The 27010-nt window shown below is 36.9% G+C and overlaps 1 protein-coding gene across 6 annotated transcripts in view; it reads left to right on the top strand.

Moving 5' to 3' along the window:
* The window catches only part of FAM168A (family with sequence similarity 168 member A), a 154571-nt gene that overhangs the window by 33058 nt on the left and 94503 nt on the right, over window positions 1-27010 (top strand). Inside the window, exon 2 of one of the 6 annotated variants that reach the window (XM_074372603.1) lies at window positions 14980-15106. The exons of the other annotated variants lie outside the window; for them this stretch is intronic. The gene's annotated coding sequence lies outside the window, so the exon portion shown is untranslated. The remainder of the gene's footprint in view (window positions 1-14979; window positions 15107-27010) is intronic. 6 annotated transcript variants of the gene reach the window in all.

Here is a 27010-nt window from a genome sequence, read left to right as displayed (position 1 = left end):
ATATTTTGATAGGGGTTTCATTGAATCTATAGATTGCCTTGGGTAGTATGTTCATTTTAACAATATTAGTTCTTCCAGTCCATGAACATGGTATATCTTTCTTTGAATTGTCTTCAATATCTTTCATCTGTGTCTTATGGTTTTCTGAGTACAGGTCTTTTACCCCTTTAGTTAAATTTACTTATGGCTATTTTATTCTTTTTGATACAATGATAAGTAGGATTGTTTCCTAAATTTCTCTGATAGTTCGTTGTTGTATATTAATTTTGTATCCTTCAACTTTACCAAATTTATTGATGAGCTCCAGTAGTTTTTGGTGGTGGCTTTAGGATTTTCTGTGTATAGTATCATGCCATCTGCAAACAGTGATAGTTTCATTTCTCCCTTTCCAATTTGAATTCCTTTTGTTTCTTTTTCTTGTCTGATTGCTCTGTTTAGGACTTCACATTTAAGAGTTTTATGCAAAGGGGAATTGCATGATCAGAATTTGGAAAGCAGCACTTTAACTGCCATGTAGAGAAGGGATTCTAAAGGAGTGTAAGTCAGTGCAGGTATGTTTTTGCACAGATACGGTCCCTGTGAGAGACTACCATGATAGATAGTAGGCAGAGATGAGAAGAAATGTAAGAGATATATTTTAGGTTGAATTGATAGAACTGTGTAATGGATTACATGTTGGGGACAAAGGAGAAGGAAGTGATAAGGATGACTCCCAAGTTCCTGGCTTAATAACTGGGAGGTAGATGGTGGTACCTTTCACTGAAATGAGGACACTGGAAAAGGACTGGTTTGGGATGGAATATTATGATTCAGTTTTGGACATGTTGAATTTGAATGACTTTAAAACATTGAAGGGATGATTTTGAGTAGGCAATTAGATAAACACGCCTGGAACTTGGAGAAAGGTAAGGGCCAGAGAAAAATTGACTGTATGTTTGGCTTTTAGATTGTAAGTAAAGTCATGGATGTGGATTAGATTGCTTAGGGAGAGAGAATAGAGTGAGAAAAGAATAGAGAATAGTATAGTCTTGAACATTTAAACATTGGGCAGAAGAGGATAATCTTGGAAAGCAGACAGAGAAGTAGGAGGAAAACTAGGAGAGTGTACTGTTCAGAAGCCAGGGGATTCAATAAGGAGGAAATGAACAACAGTGCTAAATGATGCTGAGAGATCAAATAAAAATAAATACTGTTCATTGGATTTGTTCTTGTGAAGGTCATTTATAACTTTAGTGAACTATGGTGAAGGGATTAATGGGGGATTGTTTAGTTAATAATTTATTTCATTGAAAAACAATGTTAATCTGGAAGAACGTTATTGATCGTCTAGTTGAGTGAATTAAAAAAGCATCTTTTTAAGCACTAGAATCCTTTTTCCACCAAATGTTACTTGAGGCTCAATACAAAGAGATTAAATGAGTTGAAGTCCCACTTCAACTAGAATAGTGGGACTTAATAACACTACTCTTTTGTATCCCCCTTCTGTTTACTTCTTGTCCTGGCTACCTTTTCATAACCTGTAGTTCTCTGAAGACCAGTTTGAAAACGCTTAACTAGGTGGTCTCATTACTGAAGAGGAAACTGCGGGCTGGGGAGAAGCAGTCCCTTAGCAAAGCTTACATAGCAGGCTTTAAGTTTAGAACTAGTATTAGTATAGTACTGTTACTAAAAATAAAGTCTCTAGATCTTCTTCCGGATCAGTCTCCCCAGATTCTGGAATCTGGTGGAATGTCTGTTCTCTTTTCCCTGGGTTAGCATTTCTGACCCCTTGAGTCTTCAGGGTTCTTATGACATGAAGAAAACATACTAAGGTAGGTCTGCAGGCAGTCTGCTTCTCTCATTGTTTCATATCAGTATCCTTAATATGATGTGCACTGTGGTGGTTGTGTGTTTGCCAACTTCCATCCGACCCCAAGGAATTAGTTTGTCACCTGGTCATGGTAATCCCATGCCTCTTGCCAGTGAATGATTTAGGAGTGGGTATGTGCCCACAGTTTGGCCAGGGAGACATGAAGGGAATGCTGCTGGAGACTTGAGAAAAGTTCTTGGCTTAAATGAACAAACGAAAGAAGATACAGAAAGGTGACCTCTTTTTCTGGTGTATATTTTCTACTGCTTATTTACTTAGACTAAACTGTACTGGTTTGGTCAAATGGAGATACTAATACCAATCTCTCAGAGTTGTTGTAGGAGTAAATTATTTAATGTGTTTGGAAGTGTCTGAGAACTATAGAGATGTTAGTTGGTTCATTTGATGGTAGATCACCCAGCAGAGCTAGGTAAAGGAATGGGCCTCGGGATTGGGATGTTTTGAAAAGTATATGGAAGAAAAATAGATCTTACATAAATTAGCCTTGAACTTGGTGGTTGGGGGAATGGGAGAGAATGAGGGAAACTGGCCAGAGGGAATTGAAACTAGTAATGATTTCTAGGGCTGGTCTGGGGGAGGAAAGGGAGTGAGGGTTATTAATCAGTGAAACATTGTTAAGCAACAGTAGTATCTTGGGCAGTGCCACTGGAGTGTTTACTCCCTTGGAGGAAACATTGTTGACAGTTGTTCCAAGTGTCTGTCCTTCTTGGTCAATTTTGGGGCTGAAGACCTGTGGTGAGCCACTTGTCTTTCTTCCTCCAGTGGCTCAGTGCCCAGAGCATCCCCATCAATGGCCACTGGGGATTACCTAGAAAAGTATTTGATAATGACTCAATCTAGTACTCCTAGCTGATAACTTCTAGCAGAGCTGGAGAGGACAATTCACGGGCCTAGGCCCCAGTAGTAGCACAACAGAGGTACCTGGTTGGGAAGAAGCTAGCTTTTTTTTTTTTTTTTTTTTTTTTGAGATGATTGATCACTCCTCAAGGGTTTTGGAAACATAGACCTAGTTTCAAATTTCAACTTTACCATTTGTGTCTGTTACCATCCTAGATGAGTTAGTATGAAAATAGAATTGTAACGTTTACCTTTCAGGGTTACTATTATGATTAGAGGTAACGTTTATAAAGCTCCAACCATAGGGCCCCATGCATATTAGGTGTTCAAGTAAATGATAGTTTTGCTGTACTAACAAAAACGAGGTTAAATCAGTGAGATTGTGTTTTCATAACACATCTCTCATATTACTCATGGATTTGCTTGTTTGTGATCCCTTGGGGGTTCTATGCTTAGTATTTGTTTTAATTGGGAGTCAGTTGCATGTAAAATTACTAAATTGGATGTAGATGGAAATGGAAGTTGAAGGGAGGGATAGAGGAGACATTGCTATTTGCCTTTGGCTCCAAGCTCCTAAGAGTTGGCCTTAGTCTTAAAGAGTTATTCTCATACTTCTTTATCCTTTTTTCCATTTTTTAAATTTTTCCCATTGTTTTCTTTTAAGTACTTTTTTTTTGCTTTTTGTAAATTTTGAAAAATTGTGGTTAAAATGTATACTAATATAAAATATACTGTTTTAACCATTTTAAAGTGTACAGTTCAGTGACCTTAAGTACTTTCACATTGTTGTGCAGTCATCCCACCCATCCCACCATCTATCTCCAGAACTTTTTTCACGTTACATAACTGAAACTCGTTAAACAGTAACTCCCCATTTCCCTCTCCTTCCAGCCCTCAGCAACCACTCTTCTACTTTCTGTCACTGTGAATTTGACTACTCCAAGTACCTCTTACAAGGGGAATCATGCAGTTCTTGTCCTTTTGTGACTGGCTTTTACTTAGCGTAAGGTCTTCAAGATTCATCCATGTTGTAGCATGTGTCAGAATTTCCTTCCTTTTTAAGGCTGAATAATATTCCATTGTATGTATATACCATTAAAATCCATTCATCTGTCAGTGAACACTTAGATTGCTTCTAGCTTTTGGCTTTGCTTTTTAATATAACAGCAAGTCCTCTCCCCCTTTTTCTTTTTTCTTCACAGATATTTATAGAGCACCTTCTTTGTGCTCAATATTTTTAGTATTGGAGACATGGCAGTGAGCAAGACAGGTGAAGTTTTTGGAGCTTATATTCTGCTGATGAGAATTGTTCCTTCTTTGGAAGCCTTGCAGGGACTGGTGCTTTGATTCACAGAGTTTGTGTCAGACCAGAGTTTGTATCAATAGTGTGCTACTATCTTTTTTTTTTTTTTAACTTTTTTTTATTGAGTTATAGTCAATTTACAATGTTGTGTCAAATTCCAGTGTAGAGCACAATTTTTCAGTTATACGTGAACATACATGTATTCATTGCCACATTTTTTTTTCGCTGTGAGCTACCACAAGATCTTGTATATATTTCCCTGTGCTATACAGTATAATCTTGTTTATCTATTCTACATTTTGAAATCCCAGTTTGTCCCTTCCCACCCCCTACCCCCTTGGCAACCACAAGTTTGTATTCTATGTCTATGAGTCTGTTTGTGTTTTTTTTTTTTTAGATTCCACGTATGAGCGATCTCATATGGTATTTTTCTTTCTCTTTCTGGCTTACTTCACTTAGAATGACATTCTCCAGGAACATCCATGTTGCTGCAAATGGCATTATGTTGTCGGTTTTTATGGCTAAATAGTATTCCATTGTATAAACATACCACATCTTCTTTATCCAGTCATCTGTTGATGGACATTTAGGCTGTTTCCATGTCTTGGATATTGTAAATAGTGCTGCTATGAACATTGGTGTGCAGGTGTAGTGTGCTACTATCTTAAATGTCCTTGCTTTTAGACTCCTTCTTCTTTTGTGTCTCAACTTCGGCATCTTTTCTCAGAGACCTTGTATGAGTCCCTAGGCTGAATTGGTTGTTCCTTCCTGTGCTAACCACCCTTTACTTATCTTTACCATAATGCTGCTTAACTGTCTCTTCTAGTGGAGTGAGCTCCTCCTGGGCTGGTGCCCTTGTTCATTGGTCCATGTGTGGCTGCTTGGTCCTTTGGGACAGGCCCCTGATGACTTCTGCAACCACCTCTTTCACCACTGCCTGCCTTGCACTTTGTATACTAATAGGACTGAAATGAATGTCATTTCCCCAGACATGTTAAATTATTTTTATTCTCTGGGCTGTCCCTTTTTTCTTAGAATACCTTTCTCCCCTTTCTCCAGGTTCACTGCTTTCTCCTCTAAATTAGTCATCTTCCACAAAGCCTTTCTGGACCCTCTTTAGACTATTTTGCCACATTCTTGCTGCTGGCTTCCACCATGGTCTTTAAAACACTGTATGGTAATTGATGGATTCCATGCTCTCAAGGAACTCACAGATTTTAGCACTAGGTATTAGCTGGATTTCTGCCATCTTCTTCAGTCATCAAGCTTCATTCCTCACCTCACTCATTGAACTTGGCTCTACTAATGACATTCTAGAATGAAAGTGACCTGGGAATATGATTGGATTTCCTCTTTATTGCTTGCCCATTGTGTTTCACTCATGTATTTGTGTCAGTTCTCATTAGGATTAACATAATCCTTTTGTACAGAAATAATATGCCTTTTACATTCTTCTCATCTAGCAGAGATTCTAGACATCTTGATCAATTCTGATAGTATTTAATATTCTTACTTTTCTTCTGTAAATCTCCACCCTGTGGTTTTTTGAAAAATACCTATTATGTAAAATTTGAAAACTTGGCAATGTCTCCCTATATCCTGTTCTCCCTATATCCCACCATGCAGAAATTAACTTCTAAAATTTTCAGCATTAAAAATAAAGTTTTTTCCTACTTTATAAAGATCATACTATATATATAATTTTGTGGAATGCTTTTTAATTTAACATTAGATTTATAAGTATTTTCCAGTTTCAGTTAAATGATTTTGTTCAGCATCAGTTTTAATGAATGTATACTATTGCATTGCATGATATGATTTATTTACTCATAACCTTATTGTTGGACATTTAGGTTACTTTCCATTTTTGGGTATTATAACACGGTGATAAGTATCTTTGTAAATTGTGGTCTTTATTTTTTGATAGCTTTATTCAGATAAAAATTTAGAAATACAGTAATTGGGATAAAGGCATAAATTTTTTTAAGGCTCTTGCTATGTACTGTCAAGTTGTTCTCCTAGTTCATTGCAGGGACTCAGTAATTATTTGTTAAATGAAGGCGTAAATACACCCCAGAAAGACTGTCCCTAGTCATGCTTTCAACAGAGGAAATGAGTACCTGTAACCCCCATACCACCTTTCATATTTGACCCTCTAAGTGTCCTCTATTCTTATTTGTTCATAGTTAGGGTTTTATTCTCCTGTTAGTTTTAGATTTACTTGCTATCTCTATCTACAGGTAAAACTCTGTAGGTCAGGTAAAATCAGACATTGACTTTCTCCTTATTTGGTCATGTTCCTTCTCACCCTTCCATCATTAATTGAAAGTGTATTCTGACTCGGGGTATCTTCTTGCAACCACAGAGTATGGAAGAACTTGACCAATCTCATACATATGCAGAGAGTGCAAGCCCTAGTAGAAGATAGTTTAGAACTAGTTTCTAAGAGACCAAAAGGAATTCTAAGTTTCTATCCTAGTTGAGTGATCTTAACCCTTAATCTCTCTGGGACTCTTTCTTATCTGTGAAACAGACCTACAAGAATACTTTCCCTACTTACCACACAGGCTTGGTAGGATTAATCAATTTATAAAACAAAACAATCTTACTGAAGGGTCGCCATATGAAGATTGTGTGATAAATTCAGAGAGATGTCTCTCTTGTCATAGAACTATGATATCTTCAGTTCATTCATTCAACCAGTCATCCATTATTTATTGAACTGGCCAACATGTATTTATTGAGGTTTTATACTAAGTATTAGATGGGGAGGAAGACAGCAAATAAATTGTAATTCAGTTTTGGTAGTAACAACAACAGCAACTAACACTTTATGATTGCCTGTTATGTGCCAGGCACTGTTTTAAGCCCTTTAGCTATATTAATTCATTTAATCCTCATATAAACTTTTAAGGTAAGTGGATAATTATTGTTATATACAAATTATAGTGAGGTACAAAGAAGAGTGTAAAAATATTACCATTTAGTGAATACCCATATGAGCCAGGTGTTCTATAGATGTTTTATGTATATCTTCTTTTATCCTCACCACAACTCTGCAAAGTTGGGTATTTCATTTTATACATGAGGAAGAGAGTCTCAGGAAGATTAAGAAACATGTTAAATTTGTACTGTTTGTAAGAGGTAGAGTTGGAATCAAACCCAGTTTTAGTCCAGTTCCAAAGCCTTAGTTCTTAAGTTTGTTGGTACAAGGCAGGAGGAGAGGTAAAACTGTAGGCTAAAAAAGAACTGTGGGATCCAAGACATCCATTGCCTTTTAAGAGAATTGGAGGTGAACTGAAAGATGGTTTCTTTAAATTGTGAGATTGTGTCTCCCATTTCGTTATATGTCCCCTCCTCTCCAGGACAGACTTAGTCATCCTTTCATACCAGCATGAGTATGTAGGTACTTCCTAAGTACTGTACTTGTGGCTCTTGCTGTTGATGGCACATGGCAGTTCTGAATGCTTTAGCCAAGTGTCTAATAACTGAAAATGCTATATTCATTCAGGACAGCTGCACCATGTAACCAGACGGGATTTTAAATTGGTATGTTCATATGAAAAAAAAACTAATTAAAAAAATGTTAATTTGCAACCTGATGTTGCCATGTTAGAATTTCCTAATTTTTTTTCCTCCAATGAAGAATAGGAAATGTTTCATTAAACTCCTGTTAAATTGTTTATACTTGTTGCGCAGTGCACAGATGTGCTCAGCTGGCTGAAATGGTTTTCCAAGATTGTGTGTGGTAGAAAAGAGAAAAATGTGTTTTAATTTGAAGTCCAGAATGGCTGTTGAATAAAAAGACTGTAATTTTTTAGAGTTTATGAAATGGACTTTAACAGTTGCTTTTGTAGTTATGCTGTATCATTGAATCGTAGTGTTATATAGCTTTGAGAGACATAGACTAATGGAGAGAGACTCATTTAAAATAGGTTGTGTTTGAAACTTTGCATCAGATAGGTCCTGTCTTATCACTTTTTTTTTGCCTTTTTTTTTTTCAAGTTGTGGTAAAATATATTCTTCACTTTTTGCAGCAACTTCCTGACTGATGTCCTTGTTTCTGTTTCACCTCCCCCAAATCATCCTCCGTACTGCCGCTCTGTGAGCTTTGTTAAATGTAGATTTCACTCCTCTTCCTTGCTTTAAAACCTTCAGAGGTTTCCCATCAGTTTGTGGATAAAATTCAAACCCTTTAGTTTAGCTTGCAAAAGCTTTTTCATGATTTGACTTCTGCCTGCCTCATTAGCCTCAAATTGTCTTTCTCATGTTGATTCAGCCAACCTGTACTCTTTGACATTTACTGTCCAAGTCAAGTTCTTATACCTTTGTTGGTGCCATTATTTATATTTGTGACACCCTCTCACCCTTTTCTAATCTCCCAGTCTCTTAATTACCTTTCAAAATGTAGCGTGGGCTCATTTCTGGGCAGCCTTCCTTGTGGCTCCCCCACCCTTTGCCACATTGCACCACTGGATTCTGAGCTTCTCATTTGTGTTTGTCATAGTTCCTGGTACTTCCCCTTGTAATACAGCACTTAGCACTTAGTATTATCCCTACTTAAATTTCTGTCTTCCACTAGAACTTATTTAGTTCTCTTTCTTTAGCCCCTAGCCCTTAATAGATCTTCAGAAAATATATGCCAAATGACTATTTTTAATACAATTACATATTTAATACAAACAGAATATATTTAATGTAAATATACTTTATATTTTCATATGATGAGGCTGTATTAGTTAGAGTCCCCAAAAGTGTGATAAATTTTGAACAGTGTCTCTCTGTTTTTATTTATGCTGAGTTGTGAGACTGTCCCAGTATTTGAAATAAATTTCTTTTAGAATCAACTGTGGTTTAATTATATGCCAAAAATGAAACAGGAAATAAGCTCTCTTCTTCATCAAGTCTTACACATTAAATAGTGGAATTTTGGTTTGGGGAGAGGAACTGAACAAAGGCTTCCTCATTACCTCTAACTATTGTGGTTCCTACCTGTTTTCACAAGTTGCGTTGGTGGGTTATTACACTGATTCTAGCCTATAAGGGACATTAAAATTATGGAGCAAAGACTCTAATGGTATGTGATAATAAGAAAGGTGGAACAAACTCTGTTACCCAGTGTCATTCTCAAGAGATATTTACTGGGGATTTAAGGAGTACTAGGTACTGTAATATAGAAATGAGTTAGGCATAGCTCCTGCCACATGGCCCACGAGACTGTGTTCCTCAGAAAATACTCACAGTTTAGACACAGCCCTGTCCAATTGAACTTTCTGCAGTGATGGAAATATTCTGTATCTGGGTTGTCCAGTGTGGTGGTCACCAGCCATATGTGCTTGAAATGTAGCTAGTGACCCCGAGGAACTGAATTTTAAATTTTATTTAGGTTTAGTTAAGATATGTTTGAATTCAAGAAGGTACGTGTGGCTAATGTATGGAAAAGCACACAACTAGAGGGGCAAATCAGTAGACAGACATGTAAATAAGGAAGTATAATTAAGTGTATGTAATAGATGCTATGATAGAAATATATCTAGGATTCTATCTGAGATTGGGTCAGATATATCTGGGATAAAGTGGGACCCAAAAGAAGAAGTGGATTAGTCAATTCTGGGAGTGAGGAGAGAGGTTCAAGAAAAGTTCCATACCTTTATGAGTCTTAAAAGATGAATGAGTATACCTGATTGTCACATGCTAGGTTAAACAGTTAATCACTGTCTTGGAGTAGTCATAGGTTACCAGTTTTCCAAGAATCAAGACGTAGTAAAACATAGTTACTCTTATAACCTCACTGTACACAATGTAGACTCATCTTTGATTCAGAAAGAAATTTGGAAATAGAAATTTATAAATGTTTCTGGTCATTATTATTAGAGCACTTACTATATAAAAATTGATGAGAAAGCTGGTAGATTGATAATTCTTTTATTATATAATAATAATTTATATTGGCACTTGCACTGCAAAATGGGGGGAAAATGTTCAACTTTTGCATGAACAAGCAGCACTTACTAGATATAGGCTAGTTTTCTAGCTACCGGCAATAGAGTAACAGGTATGTTCTTGCTGTTATCAGAGTTACAGGTTGGAGGAACACACTATACTTTGTATTAATCTGAATGTGGATGTATGCTCTCTGTATAAAAATAACAACATGGTATTGTTGAATGTAGGATAAGTGCTATGGACAGTACTACCTTAAGTCAGGAAAGGAAATGAACACTGTAGTCTGGGACAGTTATAACAGATTTTGTAAAAATAGATGGGATCTGAGTTGTTCCATGAAGTATGGATGAAATTAAGGTAAACTAAATTTTGATGGTGATGAGTCTTGTGGGAACTGTGGCAACAAAGTTACTGGAGCAGGATTGCAGGGCATATTAAAGGGACAGTGGGCTTCATGTTTGGCAGGTACTCATAGTTATTAAAAAGGTGTATTTGGAAAGAAAGACAAGAGCCAATTTACCACAAAAATTACATGCTAATTAAGGTGTATAGACTTTATTCTGAAGGTAGTTAGGAGCTGTTTTGGAGGTTTTACTTGGGATTTGCTACCTTTTTTTTTCTTCTTTTCAGAAGAAGTTGTGGGTTGTCTAGAACTCTTGGGGAGATAGCCTGCAGATGCACTACGCTTTTGTGTGTGTGGCTGTTTTTGAGGAATTATAGATTGCATCATGGATGCTTAACGAACTCTCCTTTTTATATAGTACTAGTACATTGTGGAAAAGATAGTGAATCCTTTCAATCTGTCTTTATTTGTTTATGCATTCATTTATATATTCAAATATGAGGGCTTCTCTGTGCCAGGTTCTATGCCCTGGGGATCTAGATGTAAGTTACAATTTCTGCCCTTAAGGAGCTCATAATCAGACTTTCATCTGGCTTAAGTTCTTGTTTGATAAATCAGGGCCACCTGACCCACCCTGGGGACTAGGGATGCAGGCTCCATTGGGTGGTGCTTACCATCCATTTTAGACATTCCCTGGTTCCCACCACATAGCAATGACTCCTTTCTCTATAGTAGACGCTTACTTCTCCTTTCACTTTGCCAGCCAGAGAATTCTTGCTTCCCCTGCAGCCGGCTGCCTGGCTAGAACACTGTGGCTTTTCCTATTTCTGTCACTTTATGTTAATTAAGTTAATTATGGCTTGTAAAAAAAAAATTCCACCTGCATATGTGTCTGTCTAAGGGAGAACAGAGGAGAGGAAGTAGTCCTTATGCAAGTTTCTGAGCAGAAAAAACTCTGCTGCAAGCATCCCAGCTGCTAGGTAAGCTGGAAGTGCTCTTGAAATATCCCAGGGTCACATCTTGCTATGAACATCCTTGTGAGGACCAGGACAAAACCAGTTTATTATGGTAGCTAAGTAAAATATAGTGTAAACTTTAAAAATTGCTGTTTGTTTGGAATAAGCCAACAAACTAGACATTTCAAGCATGAAAGAAGAAAGGAAAAATAATATTTATTAAGGAGCAGCCACTGATCTGAGTGTTTTGCATGTAGTTCCTATATCAGCCCTTGAAGATAGGTAATATTTTTCTTTTGCAGATGAGGAAATTGAAGTTCAGAGAGGTTAATAGGAGGTCAGAGTTTGAATCTTGGTTTCTCTACTTTTTTACTTTGCTTTTTAATTGTGAGATCTTTGCAGGTTACTTTAACTGAATGATTCTCACTTTACTTGGTAGCTAAAAAAAAAAAAAGACGAAGGGTGGCAGCCAGTAATACTTAAGTCAAAGAATTCTTTTTCAGGATTAAATGAAAAACTGCCTATGAAAAAAATCGAATTCAGAAACATAGTAGGTGCTCAGTTAAGTTTGGCTGAATGTGAGCCTCTTGCCACTTTTGTTTAATCAGGAATTCCTTTTAAGGAACAGATTAAAATTCTGGAAAGACTAAAATATTTTTTACAAAGAAACATGGAGAATTAAATATAGTCTAGGGTCCATACTACAAATCTACAGTAATCAAAACAGTATGGTACTGGCACAAAAACAGACATGTAGATCAATGGAACAGAACAGAAAGTCCAGAAATAAACCCACGCACTTAAGGTGAATTAATCTACAACAAAAGAGGCAAGAATATACAATGGAGAAAAAACAGTCTCTTCAATAAGTGGTGCTAGGAAAACTGGACAGATACATGTCAAAGAATGAAATTAGAACATTCTCTCACACCATATACAAAAATAAACTAAAAGTGGGGAGGGTATAGCTCAAGTGGTAGAGTACATGCTTAGAATGCACAAGCTCCTGGGTTCAATCCCCAGTACCTCCTCTAAAAATAAGCAAACTGAATTACCAACCCCAACCAAAATAAAATAATTAAATAATACAAAATAAATAAAATATTAAAAAAAAATAATGAACTGAAAGTGGATTAAAGACCTAAATGTAAGAACGGATACTAGAGAGATTCCTAGAGGAAGACACAAGCAAAACACTCTTTGACATAAATTGCAGCAATTTTTTTTTTGAACCAGCTCCTAGAATAGTGGAAATAAAAGCAAAAATAAACAAATATGGCCTAATTAAACTTAAAAGCTTTTGCACAGCTAAGGATACCATCAACAAAATGAAAAGACAACTTACAGAATGGGAGACAGTATTTGCAAATGATGTGACTGACAAGGGACTAATTTCCAAAATATACGAGCAGCTCATACAGCTTAATGTTAAAAAAAAAAAAAAAAAAAAAAACCAACCAAACCAAAAGGAAAAAAAAAAGTCAGTAGACCTAAATAGACATTTCTCCAAAGAAGACATCTAGATAGCCATTAGGCACATGAAAAGATACTCAGTTTTGTGAATTATTAGAGAAATGCAAATCTGAACTTCAATGAGGTATCACCTCACACGAGTCAGAATGGCCATCATTAAAAAGTCTACAAATAATAAATGCTGAAAAGGGTGTGGAGAAAAAGGAACCCTCTTACACTGTTGGGAATGTAAATTGGTACAGCCACTGTGGAAGATAGTATGGAGGTTCCTTAAAAAACTAAAAATAGACTTACCATATGATCCAACAATCCCACTCCAGGGCATATATCCAGAGAAAACTATAATTCAAAAAGACACATGCACCCCAGTGTTCACAGGAGCACTATTTACAATAGCCAAGACATGGAAACAACCTAAATGTCCATCGACGAGTGAATAAAGATGTGGGATGTGTGTGTGCTTGTGGTGTGTGTGTGTGTGTGTGTGTGTGTGTGTGTGTGTGTGTGTTTATAATGGAATATTACTCAGTCATAAAAAATGAAATAATGCCATTTGCAGCAACATGGATGGACCTAGAGATTATCATATTAAGTGAAGTAAGTCAGACAAAGACACATATCATATGATGTGGCTTATATGTGGAATCTGAGAAAAATTTTTTTTTATTTACAAGCCAGAAATAGACTCACAGACAAAGAAAACTGATTATGGGGGAAGGAGGGGAGAGGGATAGATTATAGGAGTTTGGGATTAACAAATATGTATTACTATATATAAAATAGAAATGACAAGGACCTACTGTATAGGACAGGGAACTATATTCAATTTCTTGCAATGAGCTGTAAGGGAAAAGAAACTGGAAAAATATATATATATGTATAACTGAATCGCTTTGCTGTACACCTGAAACTAGCATTGTAAGTCAACTATACTTCAATAAAAAATAAGAATAAAAAATAAATAAATCTGATCTAGGGTTTAATAAATATAGCTAACAGGTATATTTATCATTTGATATATTATGTTTATTTGATAGAAGCAACAGGAGAGAAAGGAACACATGTTCACTTGAATAGTAGGGCCTGATTATGCAGAAAGTTAGGAAGTTAATTCTGTCACTGTCATCTCATCCATACTGAAGCTCCTCTTGAGGCCTCCTTCATGCCTTTGACACTTTAGTTTGGCTTATTGTGCTGCCTTTTTTTCTTTAAGTTTCTGCTTTTCAGATAAATAAACTATTAAGCATGAGAGAATAAAGAACTAAGTATAAACAAGGGAGATTTGCATAGTGTTGGGCATAGGGTTAAGTTCTAGCATCCATTTGTGAAGAGGAGATAGAGTGTGATATTTGTTCTGCAGAGCCTTGGGCTAAAGCAGAGAGTCCTTTGCCCAGGGCAAGTATGAAAACTACTCAGAAGTACAAAGTGCCACAAAGTAGGATGGTGGCACTTGAATCTGACAATATTGGAGGGCAATATTGAAATTGGGATGCCAGAAGCTGGGGTCTCAGTAGAGGGGTGTGTGTGTGTGTGTGTGTGTGTGTGTGTGTGTGTGTGTGTGTGTGTGTGTTTCCTGCCTGTGATGATCTAGAACTGTCATTATTTTGCTCTTTCTTTTGTGGACTGCACTAGGGTGTGGCTCCAAAGGGAGAGTCTATGGAGCCAGCTACATTTAATTATGAGCATTTTTTATAAGAATAATCTTGATGTTTCCACCATGCTTCTAATCTGCTATATTGGTTGTATAGTATGTCTTCTTCTATTGGAGTTCTTTTCAGTTGAAAGCTTAGGTCATCAGGACTAGCCTGAGTAGTTATGTTTATCAACTTTTCTCTGCAATATTTTATATATTGTGTTGTGTTCTAGTATAGTGATTAAGGGCCTGGGCTTTGGAGTCAGACTGCCTGAGTTTGAATTCAGTCTCAGTTAACTGGCTATGTGATCTTGAGCAAGTGGGTTGACCTTACTAGGCTCAGACTTCTCATTTGTGAAAGAGAGGCCACAATAGTCGAAATCATGGTCAGTCTGTTGAGATAATGTGCTTGCTCATAGTAAGCATTTAGTAAACACTAGCTATTATAATTTTACCTGAAGTAACATTACCACATATGCTTATTTATTTATAAATAAATAAATAGTGGCAAAAAACACGTATCATAAAACTGACCATCTTAACCATTTTTAAGTGTACAATTCAGCGACATTAAGTACATTCATATTCTTATGCAACTTTCTCACCATCCATCTCCAGAACTCTCTTCACCTTGCAAGACTGAAACTCTATACACATTGAACAACTCCGTATTGCCCCCTACCCCAACCCCTGGCAACCACCATTCTGCTTTCTGTGTGATTTTGACTACTCTGAAGTACCTCATGTAAGTGAAATCATACAGTATTTGTCTTTTGTGACTCGCTTATTTCACTTAGCATGATGTCCTCAAGGTTCATCCATGTTGTAATATGTGTCAGAATTTCCTTCCTTTTTATGGCTGAATAATATTCCATTGTATATACACACCAAATTTTGCTTAACCCGTCATCATTGTTGGGTACTTGGGTTGCTTCCATGTTTTAGCTATTGTGAATAATGTTGCTGTGAACACAGGTGTACAGATATCTCTTTGAGACCCTGCTTTTAGTTCTTCTGAGTATATGCTCAGAAGTGGAGTTGCTAGATCATATGGTAATTCTGTGTTTAAATTTTTTAAAGAAGCACTGTAGTGTCTTTCACAGCAGCTATATATACCCTTTTACATTCCCACCGACAATGCACAGGAATTGCAGTTTCTCCACATCCTGACCAACACTTACTGTTTTCTGTTTTTCTTGGTAATAGCCATCCTAACAAGTGTCAGATGGTATCTCATTGTGGTTTTGATTTGCATTTCCCTAATGGTTAGTGATATTGAGCATCTTTTCAGTGCTTTTTGACCATTTGGGTATCTTTGGAGGCATTTTCAAATTTCTTGCCTTTTTTTTTTTTTAGTACTCAATGGTGTATTTTTTTGTTTTTTAATTGAGGGACTGGGGATTGAACCCAGGACCCTGTGCGTGCTAAGTATGCACTCTACCACTTAGCTATACCCTCCCCACCTTTGCCCATTTTTGAATCAGGTTTTTTGTTGTTGTTGAGTGTTTTTTTTTTAATTTTAATTTTTATTGAAGGGTAGTTGATTTACAATGTTAGTTTCACATGTACAGCAAAGTGATTTATTGTTGAGTTTTAGCAGTTCTGTACATACTCTGGATATTAATCTCTTATCAGTATATGATTTGCAAATATTTCCCCATTATGTAGGTTGCCTTTTTACTCTTTGATAGTGATTTTGGATGCATAAAAGCTTATTTTTTAATTGGCAGTTTTTCTTAAATTTTATTTTTAAGTTAGCAATAAAGTTGCCCATTTTATGTCATAAAATTCTTTGAATTTTAATAATGCATAGATTTGTGTTAACCACTACCATAGTCAAGGTACAGAACGGTTCTATCACCCAAAAAAACCTTCCTTGTCACAGCTAGCTTTTTAGTAAGTGCTTTTTGGTAGTGTCATTCAGATGTCTTGTTTCAAGAATGGCCAAAGTGAGTTGTAAACCATTCCGAAGTGCTTATAGCTCTTGATTGGTTTGCTGAGGAATGCTGTGGACTTTTTTTCTTTCTTTTTCTCTCTTTCTGTTTTTACCCCACGTAGGTGACCTTAAGAATCAGATCCAGCCAGCCCCCTCTTTTCATGTAGCAGAGCACTGATAACCAAGTAATTAAACACAGGGATATTGGATTTTATGATACACAGTTTTGGTAATCATTTTCTTAATCTGTGGTTATAAATCTGTGTTCTTATGATCTCTTAGTCCTTAGTTTATTAATTCATAGCTTTGATGAGTAAGTGCTATAGCTAAGTCTTAATTATGCTTACTAACAAGAAGTTGGGAATGAGAGGTGCAAAAAGCCGTAGATTTGGAGATTGTGAATGTAGGATCAACTCCTGTCTCTGATAATTTACTGTAGCTCTTAAATCATTTAATTTTTATGAACTGTGAGTTTCTTACCTGCAAAATGGGTGAGTTGATAACTCCTACCTCACAGCCTTCTTGGTTGTATTAAGTAAAATAAACTAAGAGTTATCTAGCCCTTAATAAGTGTTAAGTTGAATGTGAATGGTAAGAATATTGATAAATGGAACCTAAAATAAAACCCAAATTACACTTTTAAGTTTTCTTTTGAACTACAGCATTATTGAGCCATAATCTGCCTGTCATACAATTTTCCTATTTTAAGTGTACAATTCACTGCTTTTGCTATATTCACAGAGTTGTGCAACCATCATCACAGTCAATTTTAGAACATTTCATTACCCCAAAGAGAAACATGTACCCTTTAGCAGTCACCCCGTATGTCTCCCATCTTTTCCAGCCTTAGGCAACCAGTAATCTATTTTCTGCAGTAGGTTTGCTTATTCTGGATACTTCATATAAAAAATTATCATATAGTATGTGGCTTTTTATGACCAGACTTCTTTTATTTAGTGTAATGTTCTCAAGTTTAATCCATGCTGTAGCATATATTGATAATTCATTCCTTTTTATTACAGAATATTCCATTGTATGGATATACCATAATTGTTCATCAGTTAATAGACATTTGGGTAGTTTCTACTTTTTAGCTATTATGAGTAGTGCTGCTGTGAACATTTGTATATGAAGTTTTCATGTGGGTATATGTTTGCATTTCTCTTAGAGGAAATGAATTCTAGGATTGGAATTTCTGGATTATATGGTAACCTTATGTTTAACTCTGAGGAACTCCAGACTGTTTTCTAAAGTGGCTGACCATTTTATTCGCCCCAGCAGTGTATGAGGGTTCTAGTTCCTCCACATCCTCTCCACCATTAGTCTTTGATTTTGGCCATCCTAGTGAATGGGAAGTGTGTGATATCTCATTGTGATTTGATTTGCATTTCCCTGATGGCTAATGATGCTGCGTATCTTTTCATTTGCTTATTGTCCATCTTGTTACTATTTTTATGTATCTCTCTATGTTTTACTATATAGCTAGGTAATATCCTTCTTTAATAAGATGGTGCTTTGTACCAAAAGGTGCTTTTTTAAAAAATTTACTATTGTATCATTTTATTTTATTTTATCTTGATGGGGGGAGGTAATTAGGTTTATTTATTTTTAGAGAAGGTACTGGGGATTGAACCCAGGGCCTCAAGCACGCCAAGCATGTGCTCTACCACTTGAGCTATGCCTTCACCCCCAAAAGGTGCTTATTAATACTTGCTGATCTATTGATTATAAGAGGATTCCAAAGGGAAGAAAAATATGGTTTCATCTTATCTTTCTCTCCTTTTTTAGTTACTTTTACACTATCACTAGTTGAATTGAAGATCCTCAGAGAGAATATCCAGAAGAGAGAGATATTTCATTTGAAAATAGTATTCAGTCTGTTTAGGGGAAAGCCAGATTGAGGACATAAGATAATAATTGAAAAATAATTAATGGTTGAATTGATTAGTGTGGATTATAGAGCACATACAATTTGATCTTGGCACCGGGGATATAGCAGTGAATAAATCAAAATCCCTGATTTCAGTGACACTCTAGTAGGCAGAGGTATGAAAAATTAGGCAACAAATGGGGAAAGGGAGTTATTGAAAGGGAGGGGTCTGTTTTGGATATGGTTGATTAACCTAGGCCTTTCTGGTGAGGTGAAATTTGAGTAGGTATCTAATGAAATATAAAGGAATACTATCATATTGATAGTTTGAGGGAATAATGCTTTAGGCAGAGAGAACTATAAATGCTCAATCTCTAAAACTCGTTGTGATTGGTTTATCAATGAACAACAGGAAGGGAAAAAATGTATCCAAGGTTTGTATGTTCTGCTTGGTCTATGCTTTTGGCTACATCAGAGTGGTTTCCAAACAACGAATACTGGTGTTAACATTTAGTTTTACTGCAGCGTGGCTGAGGTATAGTGAGCAAAGAGGTTAATGGTAGGGGAGAAGATCAGATAGGTAGAAGGGAGCCAGATTACATGGTGTCTTGTAGGCAATGGTAATAACCTTGTTTTTTATTCTGATTGAGATGAGAAGCCATTGCAGGGTTTTGAACAGAGTGGAGTTACATGATCTGAATTGAATTTGAAAAGATCATTTTGACTTCTGAGAAGAGAAGGATAGGGGATAGATAGATGGCAATGGCAGAAGCAAGGGTATCAGATAGTAGGCTGTTATAAGAGTTAGAAAAAGGAAGCTTGAAACTGTGTGGTAGCAGTCGAGGTGGTAAGAAATTGTTGGAATCAGGGTTTGTTTTGAAAGTAGAGCTGACAGAATTTGTTGATTGAATGAGTATTATGAGATTAAGAAAGTGGTCAATGAAAAGTTTTTGCCTTGAGCAATTGTAAGATTGGAGTTGCCATTTATAGAGATGGGAAAGACTGTGAGGAGCAGGTTTGTGTTTGGTTTTAGATATATTACATTTAAGATGGCTATTAGAAAACCAAAAGGAGCTGTTGGGTAGGCAATTGGATATATAAGTCTGGAATTCAGAGAAGTCCAGGTCAGAGATGTAAATCTGGGAGTCATTAGTATGTGTAAAGCCATGGAGTAGATGGGATCACCCAAGAAATGTGTGTAGCTGGGGCAGAGAAGAGATCTGACGTTTGAGCTCTGGACGTTATGACATTGGGAAGGTTGAGAAGATCAAAGGAGTAACCAGTGAGATGCAAGAAGAATCAAGAGAAAGCAGAATACCAGAGGTCAAAAATTTGTGAGGCTAAGGGCAAGTGTCCCAGCCTGGTTGCCTGGAATCCTAGAGTCTAATCATTGTTTAGTTTCAAATAACTGTGGAACATTGGATAGTTCACTTACCTTTTTGGGCCTTGTGATCTCTGAAGTTAAAGTCTCAACTAGATTGGTCACTAAACTTTTCCTCATTGTCATAATTTCTCATCCCATCATACATTTATATAAGATGTTACAGTTTGCGCAAAGCATTTTCATGTGTTTATTGCATTTAATCATCATGAGAAATCTATGGGACTTACATTTTTATACCCATTTTACAGATGAGAAAATTAAAGAAGTTTAGAGGCTTGTCCAAAGTCACACACTTATAGTCTGAGACTTGAAACCAGATCTGCCTAATCTCAAAGCCTTTGCTTTTTATACTCAGTAACAACTACTTTTTTACACTGGTATTCTAGAGCTCTGTGATTTTGATCACATAGAATTCACTCATTGATTCATTGAATATTTGTTGAGCACTTGCAATGTACTAATCACTGTTCTAAGCACTGGGGATACAATCATGACCATAACAAAGCCCTTGTCCTCAAAAATCTTTCATTCTGGTAGGAGAGACTGGCAGTAAAAAAACAAATAAACTAACTAATAAATAATATAGTGCTAGTACCATAATAAAAAATAAAGCAAGATAAGGAAACAGTATATTTTGGGGGAATAATCAAGAAAAGCCTCTCTGAAGAGGTGGTGTTTGAGCAGAGCCCTGAATGATCTAAAGTAGAAAACAGTGAGAAGATGTGGAAGATAGAGGAAATAGCAATCAGAAAGATCTAGAGGTAGGAATGAGCTAGATGTGTTTGAAGAACAGCAAAAAGGCCATTTGGTAGGGCAGGAGGTTGACAAACAAAATGCATAGAGCTTTGGAATTATTTAGCCGGCGGGGGTGGGGGGGCGGTCATTTTTGACTCCTGTCACTTAATTTACTGTGTGACTCTGGGCAGAGTACCTGACTTTTCTGAGTTTTAATTTCCTTATCTGCAAGATGGAGATGATAAACAAAGGCTGTTTTTAGAATTAAATGAGAGACTATGTGTAAAATATCTAGAATGTTGCCTGGCACATTATTTTATTAAGCAAATATTTACTGAACATCTATTATCAGCTGTGTCCTAAATAGTCATTCCACTGTTATCCAGTAAGTTCAGTTTGTTTTCCTCTGTTTTTCAAATTGTTTTAGTCAGCAGACCTTAAAGTTCTGTTCCTATGCCCAGGCTATGCTAAGCACTCTTCCTGATTTTACCTTTGTATTGAAATCAAGGAAGAAAGTGTTGGACTGAAAAGAAAATAATTTAGAAGTTGATGAGTAGGTACAAAATAAGGGGTTGAGTTTCTGGTAATTGCAGCCTCTGATATATTCACTTATTATGTAAAGAAACTGCATGTGCATCTCTTGTCACTTTCCCTATTCACTGGCTGCTAGCTCTACTCAGGCATTTCCCCGCTAGGCTTCCTGCTGACCCAAACCTGCTTGCCTTAGGAAAATCAGATAGGAGCCAAGTCCTCCATTCTTGTAAGACCATCTGTTTTCAGACCCACAGCTGCTGCCCTTACAGTTGCAACCCAGCACACCTGGAATGATTTATTCATCTCCAGGTAACATTTGTGCACCGAGCTTCCAGCAGACTACAGTATAAGCTTTACACTTAATGAAGCATCCAGCACAGGTGGTGAGCTGTACCATAAAGGATGCTTCTGGCTCACAAGTAGCTAATGGACAGGTGGAAGAGAGCTGTTAATCCTGACCATGTAGCCAGAGGAAGAGCAGAGTGGACACTGGGCAGTAAGGGAGAATTTCTTGTCCAATAGGAGTCTTGATTGTGTATTCAGTATTCTTGGAGTTTTAAGATAATTGAACTCATCTTTAAGTTAAATGTTGTACCACTGTTGAGTTAGGTGAGAAAATTAAAATCCAGAAAGGAGAAGAGTCTTAGTTTAAGCTGCATAGCAGTTTGGCACAGTTAAGAGTAGAACTCAGGTGTTAAAATTCCCAGCCCAGTGTTTAACCTCCACATGTTTTATTGTGCAGTGAAAAACTTTAAAGCAAATATGAGATAGCATTATTATTTTTTTTTATAACTTGCTGATACCGTGAACAGATCACAACTTTTTATCTCTTAATAACTGAATGACCAAGTAAGTTGCTTAATTTTTTTTGACCCTTTCTTCTGACATATTGTAGTGAGAATAATTAACACTTGTTTTGAATTGCTTTACGGATTAAGTGAGGTAAAGTATATGAAAGCTGTTGAGGTCATTTTTTAATTATCAGAAGGTACTAAACAAATGCTAATTTCTCTTCTTCAGTTCAGCTGAACACAGACACTTTAAACATCTACTTTGTGACACCTCCATTTCTAGGCTCCTTACTTACATTATCTTATTTAACCTTTAAGTTCCTTTCTCTCCTCTTATTATATTGAGTGTCTAATTGTTAACAATAGTACTTTTTTCCCATGAAGGAATCCTTCCATAGTGAAATCTCTATAAACAAGCACAGTTATTGCAAACAAGTGATTCTTGATTTTAGAAAAATCTAGAATGTCAGTATGAACCTGTGATGATATCTATGAACCAGTGCAGCTGGAGCTAGTCTGTAAGTCGTGACTTCTGCTCCTCCTACGAGTGCTGTGGGGACCCTGTGTTTGGAGGGCAAGTCATGACCATGGCAGTACTCTCTGTTGCCTGAGAGAAGTGTGATTCCTCATTTTGAATGTTTGGTTTTAGTAAGTGCTTCCTTTTCACCTTAGGTTTTAGGCTCTTTGACAAGCCATCTGCTTCTCAAACCCAATTTCCCTTTACCACCAAGGGCTAGTAGGCAGTTTTTCAGATGGAGAACAAAAGCTTTCTCCAGTTCCTGGTGGTTTTGTAAGAGTGGGAAAGCCTCAGGGAGAGATTGCATCTGCTTATTGGAATTCATTTGTGTTGTGTGCCTGACTAGGCAGTATTTTACCAGGCACTCTGCTAGGACTGACTGAGCAGGAGATAAAATTATAAGTGGAGATCTGTCAACATGAGTTTTGGCTATTTCTATACTTGCCAGTATGACCTAGGGCTCCAAAGAACTTTTTAAGATTGATGTTGCTGCTGCTTTTTTTTTTTTTTTTTTTGCGGTGGGGGTGGGTACCTTAATCTATTGTCCAAGTTTTCCATTTGCACCTTGTTTTCCTGTTTGCCTTTCCAGATTGTTGATCTGTTTATTGAGTGGCTTAGTATAATGCAGTTCAGCAGACCAAGTGGAGATTCAGTAATGAATAAAATAAGATTTAGGGAAACCTAGTGTGAGGTAGTGGAAAAGCCTTGGATAAGCCCATACACACGTGGCTTCAAATCTCAACTTTGCCTTACACCGGTTCTGTGATCTTGATAAACCATTTAATCTTTTTGAGCCATAGTTTCTTCATTTCTGAAAACGGGAGTATAAATATCTTTTTTGCTCAAGGTTATAGTGGGGATTAAATGAGAGAAATCACTGAGGATTAAATAAGAGATTAAAGAATCAAGCATTAAGTTGGTGCTTATTAAGCATTCCCTTCCATCTTTCCTCTCATCTCCTTAAGGAGTGTACGTGGGGAAATCAGACGGGTACAAATGATTGTGTGTATATGTATATTAATGTATACACCTGTGTGTTATTTTAATATAACTCTGAGAAGTGGCTGAAATTTGCTACAATCATTGGGAATTAGGAGGGCTTGTGGCCAAAGCATATCTTCCTTGAAACCAGGCTGAAATACACTTGGATACAAGGTAACATAACACAGTCTGTGCCTGTAAAGAAGACTTCAGGAGGGAAAAAGAAAGAACCTGGTGGTAGAGGCGTTGGGATGCTAGTTTCCTCAGGGGGGTTATTAGAGTGTCTCTGGTAGCTGCTGGTCTCTCAGAATAATCCGCTTCCCAGTAAGCTGAAAGCAGAACCTGGGGTTTGTAAGTGTGCAAACTGCCTTTTGGGAACAGTTGGTACATAGCTTGGAATGTTGTAGCCACCAGCCTTTCCCTTCCGACCCCCAGCATCTGTTATATTATCATCAGAGTGATCTTTTCCAAGATTCAAATCTAGTCATCTTAATTTGCTATTAAAATTTCCTCATTGGCTCCCAGTTGCCTTCAGGTTAGAGTCCAAATTCCTCTGTAACTTAAAAGGTCTTCCATGATCTGATCTCTGCCTCATCTACTGCTCTTGCCTGTGTTCTTTTGACACTGCATTATTTGCAGCTTCTCAATCCCTCCACCCTCATGTATATTTTGGCCCATAATAGTCTTTCTGCCATGCTGTGCTTGCCGTCTTTCTTATTCTTCTGTTTTACTTGATAGTTTGTACTCTTTAAGACTGTTTGCAACCATGGTGTTTTTCTTAAAGTCTTTGCTGACTTCTGAAGGTGAGATGACATGGGATGAGAGACTTACCACCTCTTGGTTCATCTAGAATTTTGTACATACAGAAGTCTAACTACATGTAGTATCAGTGATTAGTAGGCATAGTGATGTCTCTTAATGCATTTATGACCCATTGGTTTATTTTGTTGCTTTCATTTGGGTGCTCAGTTCATCCTTATGTAGATCCGTTCACAACAGATATCTTTAGAATAAGAAAAATAAATTCAGATAGAATATAGCACTTTGCCAGACTTAGCAAATTATATTTTATTATGTACATACTCTTACCCCTGATGAAGTGAATAGCCATTAGTAAAATGAACTATAAAGTTTGGAAAGAGCTATTTATTATCAGTTTGATGGCATAAGTCCATCTGATCTTATTTTTAATCATTGGGAAACTTTGGCCAAGATAAGCATGCTTACTATACTTATGCTTTCTTTCAAATAACTTTTCGTTTGAATCCTCAAATTTCTTCTGATATAAATAGGATCTGAATTCTGCTTTTCATGTTGGAGCTTTCCCCAGATGTCTGGTGATCATTGATTGCTTATATTTTAAAGTGGGATACTAAAAAGCTAATTGGAAATTTTAAATACTTTGGTGGAGCTTACTGATTTTGGACCTCACTGTAATGGTGATCTGCCTGGGCTGTTTTTGGGACAACTGCAATGTCAGTGTCTTTAGGTCTTTCCACTAAGGCTGATCAGATTCTCTGAAAGGATCCTCTAGTCTCCTTCCTAGAGGTTATAGGCCTGGTGCCAGTGGTCTGGAAGCTGAGTGGTAGAAGGAGGCTGTGGGGAGGGCTACAAAATTCGCTTCACCGAACACTTATTTTCAGTATAGTAACCCTGCCTTCGATTGTATGTGCTATTCCCTTGTCTAGAGATCCTCTATTTTACCCTTTCCAGAGGGAAAAGAAAACCTGAACATGGTGCTACCAGTTTCTGAATCTTGTGGGAGTTCTAGAGGTTAACTTGAATAACTTCCTGATTTTTTTCCACTATTAGCATAGTATTCTTTCTTGGATCTGATAAGTCAGTTACTGGTCGTTCATCTGCTTTCTGGCTTTCAGTATTTTGTAACTATTGCTCTTCTCATTTCTTTATTTTTATGGTTCTGTGCCTTATTAAAAAAAAATCCCAAAATCTGGTCTGAAATACATTATATACTCGCCTCTTTGGGATGGACAGAATACTATTTGATATTTCTTAAGATTCAAGTTCATTATTTTGAACATCAGTTATACCTTTTTGTGTTGCATTGATGCCCATGAGAGCTTTTGCATCCTACGCTAACTACTCTGATGCTGTACTTTAAAACAAAAACTAAAGGCCACTTTTTCTGAGGAGTACTATGCTTTTTACATTCTTGTGATTGTTTTGGAATAATTTTTTCTGCATTTTCTCCTTGCTGTTTGTGAAACACAACAGACAGTGTTATTGTTTTCCTTTCTTACTTTGTCCCTTCTCACCTACTATATGTGGTGCTCCCAAATTACTGAGTTTATTAGATATGTCTTTAAAGGAAGAGTGAGGCCCAAGGGACTCTACTGGTAGTAAAGTGTGAAGAATTAAAAGCAGTTATTTTGGTTTTGAAGAACCTTTTTTCTGCTTACTTCCTAGTTCTCTGTGTGTTCCAGAAAGACAAGGTTATCAGACTGCTGAATTCCATACAAGTAAGGTGTTATAATAAAATTTCATAGGTTGTCAAGTAATTTGTTTTCATTCATATGACCTCTTTTTTATTTTAAGCTTCATATTAATTCCACCAGGTAGTAGAGCAGGTAGGATTATTCCCATTTTATAGATAGGGCAATTTGAGGTTCAGAAAGATTAAATGACTTGTTCATATCACATAATTGAGAGGTAAAGCTTGGCCTAATCTCAGATTGTCTGACTCAAACCCTAGTGTTCTGTCTTTTTGCTGTTCTGTCTGTTCATATGTGGCCTTCCACAGAGAGGGTAAAATTGGTAAAATCAGAGTTCAGACAAACAAGGACATGGAAGTGTTTGATACTTGTTTATTATTTATTGAGAGTCAGCATATAGGATTCACACTACTATATGATCTTGAGCAGATTAATTCCATTCTTTGAAACTGCAGTTTTCTTACTTGTAAAATATGCAGGCTGGACTCCATGGCCAGTATCAAAGCATTTATCCTGCTTATAGCAGTCAGGGTCCAGATGAAATGATAGAAGTTACACCAATAATTTTAACAGGTAGAATTTAATATAAAGAATTGTTAACTAGGTAAAAGGTAGTTAAATACAAAAAGAGATAAAAAGAGAATTGTAAGGTGTAACAGATGTGGTAACTGCAGAGAATGACTACCATCCCTAAGGGTGAGGCAAAAGCAAACATGGAAGAAATTTAGAAGCTTAAGAGAAGGAGTTCCACAAGGCTGAGATTCAGACTCCTGAGGAGAGTACGTGTCTGTCATAGGAATGTACTGCTTGCTGCTGTGGTGCAGTGCCTGGAGGACACTCGCCTCAGAACCTGGAAAGCCACTGAGTTGAAATCTACCACACCCCTCCACTTACAGATCTACTTACTGCCTTATAAAAAAAACCCAAACCCTAGAAAAAGTCCTTTCTTTCTCCCTTAGCCTTGTAGCCTCTTTCCAGTACCTTCTATTGGCAGAACTTGACATGAACCTGCTAGTAGAGAAGAAATGTAGCATGCAGAGTCCAATCCGTTGTCACAGAGCAGGGCAATGAAAAATTAGTTTGGAGCTATAAGACAAAAATTAACAGAAATAATTTCTATATTGTAATAATCTGTTTTGATATTTGTGTTCCTTATTTTACCATGAGCTCGGTAGTGGCTGGAACATTGTCTCTGTACCTGCATTGACCCAGAAGGTGCCTGGCACCTAAGAACTGCTCAGTTAATACTGTTGGGTGAAGGAAAGTCTCTGTAAGATGGGGGAAAGTAGGTGTTTTTCTAAGTTGGCTCAAGTCTTAACTATCTTGGAAGGAATTGGGGCTAGGCATACTTCTTAACAGTTAAAACCTTACTGAATGCTATTGTTTTGTGCCTATCATGTACATAGTTGCATTAGATGCTAGAGTGAGGACAGGGAAAACATCCTGCT

This window comes from Camelus bactrianus, chromosome 10 (genome assembly GCF_048773025.1).
Source record: "Camelus bactrianus isolate YW-2024 breed Bactrian camel chromosome 10, ASM4877302v1, whole genome shotgun sequence".
NCBI classification, from domain to species: Eukaryota; Metazoa; Chordata; class Mammalia; order Artiodactyla; family Camelidae; genus Camelus; species Camelus bactrianus.
Note: the sequence above shows the minus strand (reverse complement) of the source record. Positions and strands in the feature narration are given on the sequence as shown.